Source organism: Triticum aestivum, chromosome 2A (genome assembly GCF_018294505.1).
Source record: "Triticum aestivum cultivar Chinese Spring chromosome 2A, IWGSC CS RefSeq v2.1, whole genome shotgun sequence".
Classification (NCBI taxonomy): domain Eukaryota; kingdom Viridiplantae; phylum Streptophyta; class Magnoliopsida; order Poales; family Poaceae; genus Triticum; species Triticum aestivum.
Genome location: NC_057797.1, coordinates 168,471,528 through 168,477,609, shown reverse-complemented (window position 1 = coordinate 168,477,609; position 6,082 = coordinate 168,471,528).

The following is a 6,082-nucleotide window of genomic DNA, read 5'->3' as shown; positions in this document are numbered from 1 at the left end:
GCAATAATAAAGTTGTTATTTATATTTCCTTATATCATGATAAATGTTTATTATTCATGCTAGAACTGTATTAACCAGAAACTTAGTACATGTGTGAATACATAGACAAACAGAATGTCACTACTATGCCTCTACTTGACTAGCTCGTTAATCAAAGATGGTTAAGTTTCCTAACCATAGACATGAGTTTTCATTTGATGAACGGGATCACATCATTAGAGAATGATGTGATTGACTTGACCCATCCGTTAGCTTACCACTATGATCGTTTAGTTTATTGCTATTGCTTTCTCCATGACTTATACATGTTCCTATGACTATGAGATTATGCAACTCCCGAATACTGAAGGAACACTTAGTGTGCTATCAAACGTCACAACGTAAATGGGTGACTATAAACATGCTCTACAGGTGTCTCCGATGGTGTTTGTTGAGTTGGCATAGATCGAGATTAGAATTTGTCACTCTGATTGTCGGAGAGGTATCTCTGGGCCCTCTCGGTAATGCACATCACTATAAGCCTTGCAAGCAATGTGACTAATGAGTTAGTTGCGGGATGTTGTATTACGGAACAAGTAAAGAGACTTTCTGGTAACGAGATTGAACTAGGTACTAATATACCGATGATCGAATATCGGGCAAGTAACATATCGATGACAAAGGGAACAACGTATGTTGTTATGCGGTCTGACCGATAAAGATCTTCGTGGAATATCTAGGAACCAATATGAGCATCTGATAATCCCCAAGTGCAAGGAATCATAGTAGCAATTTCCAAATGTGGAAGTGATAAGTATGGAGTGTCGAACCCACAAGGAGCTTAAGGTAAGATCAATATTCTCTCAAGCCTTATCTGCCATTGATACGACTCTACGTACACCGAACGTTTGCTTCCAACTAGCAACGAGAAATAAAACTATGTTGTGGGTATGAAGAGGATAACTTTGTATGATATCAGAGAGCTAAAATATAAAAGTAGGTGCTGTTATCATAAAGTTAGAATAAATTACTAAATATTATAAATAGCGAGTGTGGAATAATGATGGATCGGTGTGCGGAATTGTCCTAGGCAATCATTAACAAGACCGGTAATCACTACTGCAATTTCATATGAGGGAGAGGCATAAGCTAACATACTTTCTCTACTTGGATCATATGCACTTATTATTGGAACTCTAGCAAGCATCCGCAACTACTAAAGATCATTAACGTAAAACCCAACCATAGCAAGTAAAATTGAAAATACGCTCCAAGCAAAACACATATCATGTGACGAATAAAAATATAGCTCCGAGTAAGGTATACCGATAGTTTTGAAGACGAAAAAGGGGATGCCTTTCGGGGCATCCCCAAGCTTAGGAGCTTGAGTCTTCCTTGAATATTATCTTGGGGTGCCCCGGGCATCCCCAAGCTTAGGGTCTTTCCACTCCTTATTCTCCTCATATCGATATCCCACCCAAAGCTTGAAAACTTTAATCACACAAAACTTATCGGAACTTCGTGAGATAGGTTAGTATGATAAAGAGTAAACCATTCACTTTGGTACTGTCAAAGACAAGGTTCATAATTTTTCTCTCACAATGCCTAGTGTAACATATCATTTCTACAATTTATATTGAGAAATATAAGTCATAGAAACTAGAAAACAAGCAAACTATGCAATAAAAACAGAATCTGTCAGAAACAGGACAGTTTGTAATGATCTGAACACTAACCATACTTCTGCTACTCAAAAAATTATGAAATAAATTGGTGGACGTGAGGAATTTTTCTATTAATATTCTTCAAAAATAATCAACCTAATCACACTCACCAATAAAAAATGGAAGCAAATCTCGTGAGCGCAAAGTTTCTGTTTTTTACAGCAAGATCACATTAACTTTCACCCAAGTCTCCCCAAAGGTCTTACTTGGCACTTTTTTGAAACAAAAGATATAATACATTATTAATACAGTAGCTTAATCATGAGAACACACAAAAAACATTAATGGTAAATATTGGGTTGTCTCCCAACAAGCGCTTTTCTTTAATGCCTTTTAGCTAGGCATGATGATTTCAATGATGCTCACATAAAAGATAAGAATTGAGACATAAAGAAAGCATCATGAAGAATATTACTAGCAAATTTAAACCTATCCCACTTACTATGCCTAGGGATTTTGTGAGCACACAATCTATGGGAACAAGAATCAACTAGCATAGGAAGGCAAAACAGGTATAACTTCAAAACTTTAAGCACATAGAGAGGAAAACTTGATATTATTGTACTCCTACAAGCATGTATTCCTCCCTCATAACAATTTTCAGTAGCATCATGAATGATTTCGACAATATTACCATCACATAAAGCATTCTTTTCATGATCTACGAGCATAGAAATTTTACTACTCTCCACATTCGGAATAGCGGGATCACTAGTTCCTAAAGTTGACACTCTTCCAAACCCGCTTTAGATGATAGTATTATTCATACTCCAAAATATATAAGTGAAGTTCATGGAGCATTCTACAATTAATATAAACTAACCAATGTCCAAGCTTAAAATGTATGAGTGAAGCACACGAAGCATTCTATAAAACCATACTCAAAAGATTTAAGTGAAGCACATGAAGCATTCTATAAATCAATGAAGGGCTATCTCATACTAGCATGTTTCATAAAGGAAGAACAAAAAACACAAAGGACACAAATCATGTGAATGAAACAAAAACCAAGGCATACCGATAATTGTTGAAGAAGAAAGATGGGATGCCAACCGGGGCATCCCCAAGCTTAGATGCTTGAGTATCCTTATAATATTTACTTGGGGTGCCTTGGGCATCCCCAAGCTTGAGATCTTGCCTCTCTTTATTCTTCTCACATCGGTAACTCCTCGTTCTTCGAACACTTCATCCACAAAAAACTTTAACAAAAACTGTGTGAGATCCGTTAGTATAATAAAGCAAATCACTACCTTTAGGTACTATTGCAAACTCATTCCAATTTCATATTAGAACTATATCTACTGTATTCCAACTTCACCATGGTTCATACCCCCCTATACTACCCATAGATTCATCAAAATAAGCAAATATCACATGAAAAACAGAATCTGTCTAAAACAGGACAGTCTGTAGTAATCTGAAGGTTTAGTAAACTTATGTAACTCCAAAAATTATGAAATAAATATGAAATTTTGAAAAATTTATACAGAAGTAATGTGCAAAAAGTTTTAGACCCATTTGACTTTCCAGTAAAAAATGTAAAATCACACGCTACAGCAAAAGTTTCTGTTTTTGTTCTGCACATAGTAAACAAGCAATCTAATCATCCTAAAACCAAAGCTTGGCACATTATTTTTATAATACAATGGATATATATATATATATATATATATATATATATATATATATATAAGGGGATAATTATTTACAGAGAAATTTCCATGAAAAATTCTACATTGTTTCCGTGAGCATGAACACAAGTGCTCAAGGTCGACCCTCACTTCTTCAATGCATAACTTTCCAATCACTTCTCTTTTTGAAAAACTTTTTAGGCATGAGAGGCAAGTAATTTTTTTGGATTTTCATTATTAAAAAGAATTGTATGTTTCAACCACAACTAAACAGAAACAAAAAAGGAAAAACAAAATCTACTTAGTGAAGAAAGCAAACAAGCATACACAAGAATATCAACCCCACGCTATTGCTCCCCGGCAACGGCGCCAGAAAAGAGCTTGATAATCCCCAAGTGCAAGGAATCATCGTAGCAAATTCCAAAGGTGGAAGTGATTAGTATGGAGTGTTGAACCCACAAGGAGCTAAAGGTAAGATCAATATTCTCTCAAGCCCTATCTGCCACTGATACGACTCTACGTACACCGAACGTTTGCTTCCAACTAGCAACGAGAAATAAAACTATGTTGTGGGTATGACAAGGATAACTTTGTATGATACCGAAGAGCTAAAATACAAATGTAGGTGCTGTTATCATAAAGTTAGAATAAATTACTAAATATTATAAATAGCGAGTGTGGAATAATGATGGATCGGTGTGCGGAATTGTCCTAGGCAATCGTTAACAAGACCGCTAATCACTATTGCAATTTCATATGAGGGAGAGGCATAAGCTAACATAATTTCTCTACTTGGATCATATGCACTTATGATTGGAACTCTAGCAAGCATCCGCAACTACTAAAGATCATTAAGGTAAAACCCAACCATAGCATTAAACCTCTTTATCCCATACGCAACAACCCCCTTACTCGGGTTTGTGTTTCAGTCACTCACGCAACCCACTATAAGCGAATCATAAAGTTATTGCAACACCCTACATCGGGAATCCCTCACGCTTGCGCGACACGGAGGGCACCATAGAATAGCACCAAAGTAAAACATACAACTCATACCAATCTAGATCATCAATCAACCCAAAGACAAAGGATATCTACTCAAAACATCATAGGATGGCAACACATCATTAGATCATAATATGTGGCATAAAGCACCATGTTCAAGTAGGGATTACAGCGGGGTGCGGGAGAGTGGACCGTGTAAAAGAGATGACGATGGTGATGTTGATGAAGACAATCACCGCGGCGATGATTCCCCTCCCGATGGCACTCTGGTGCCACCGAGAGAGAGGAGGAGAGGTTCTCCCCCTTGTGCTTCCTCCTCCATGGTCTCCCCCCTAGATGGGGAGAGGTTCTCCCTCTGGTCCTTGGCCTTCATGGTGATGATGGCCCCTCCAGGATCCTCCTCCATGCCCTCCGGTGATGATGGCCCCCTCCGGCAGGGTGCCGGAGAGGGCCTAGATTGGTTTTCGGTGGCTACGGAGGCTTCTGGCGGTGGAACTCCCAATCTAGGTTAATTTCCTGAGGTTTCTGTATTTATAGGAATTTTTGGCGTCGGTCTCACGTCAAGGAGGTGCCCGAGGCGTCCACGAGGCAGGCCCACGCACCTGGGGGGTGGGCGCGCCCCCCACCCTCGTGGACGCCCCGGGACTCTCCTGGCCCAACTCTTTTACTCCGGGGTCTTCTTTTGGTCCATAAAAATCATGAAAAATTGACACGTCAATTGGACTCCGTTTGATATTCCTTTTTTGTAGAACTCAAAAACAAGGAAAAAATAGAAACTGGCACTGGGCACTAGGTTAATAGGTTAGTCCCAAAAATCATATAAAATAGCATATAAATGCATATAAAACACCCTAGATGGATAATGTAATAGCATGAATACTTCATAAATTATAGATACGTTGGAGACGTATCGGCATCCAAGTTCCGCTATTGGTTATTGACCAGAAGTAAGTCTCGTCTACGTAGTTCTCGAACCCGTAGGGCCCGCACGCTTAACGTTCGATGGCGATCGGTATTATGAGTTTATGTGTTTTGATGTACCGAAGGTAGTTCGGAGTCCCGGATGTGATCACGGACATGACAAGGAGTCTCGAAATGATCGAGACATAAAGATCGATATATTGGAAGGCTATGTTTGGACATTGGAATGGTTCCGGATGAGTTCGGGCATTGACCAGAGTACCGGGGGGTTACCGGAACCCCCCGGGGAGTCAATGGGCCTTATTGGGAGAGAGGAGAAGGCGGCCAGGTGGAGGGCGCCCCCCAAGCCCAATCCGAATTGGGGGGGGGGTGGTGGCCCCCCTTTCCTTCCCTCTCTCTCCCTCTCCCTTCTTCTCCTACTCCTACTAGGAAAGGGGGAAACCTACTCCTACTAGGAGTAGGACTCCCCCCTTGGGCGCGCCCTATGAGGGCCGACCCTCCCCTCCTCCACTCCTTTATATACCGGGGAGGGGCACCCCATAGACACACAAGTTGATTATTTAGCCATGTGCAGTGCCCCCTCCATAGAATTCCACCTCGGTCATGTCGTTGTAGTGCTTAGGCAAAGCCCTGCGTTGGTAACTTCATCATCACCGTCATCACGCTGTCATGCTGACAAAACTCTCCCTCGGCCTCAGCTGGATCAAGAGTACGAGGGACGTTACCGAGCTGAACGTGTGCAGATCGCGGAGGTGCCGTGCGTTCGGTACTTGATCGGTTGGATCGTGAAGATGTTCGACAACATCAACCGCGTTTCATAAC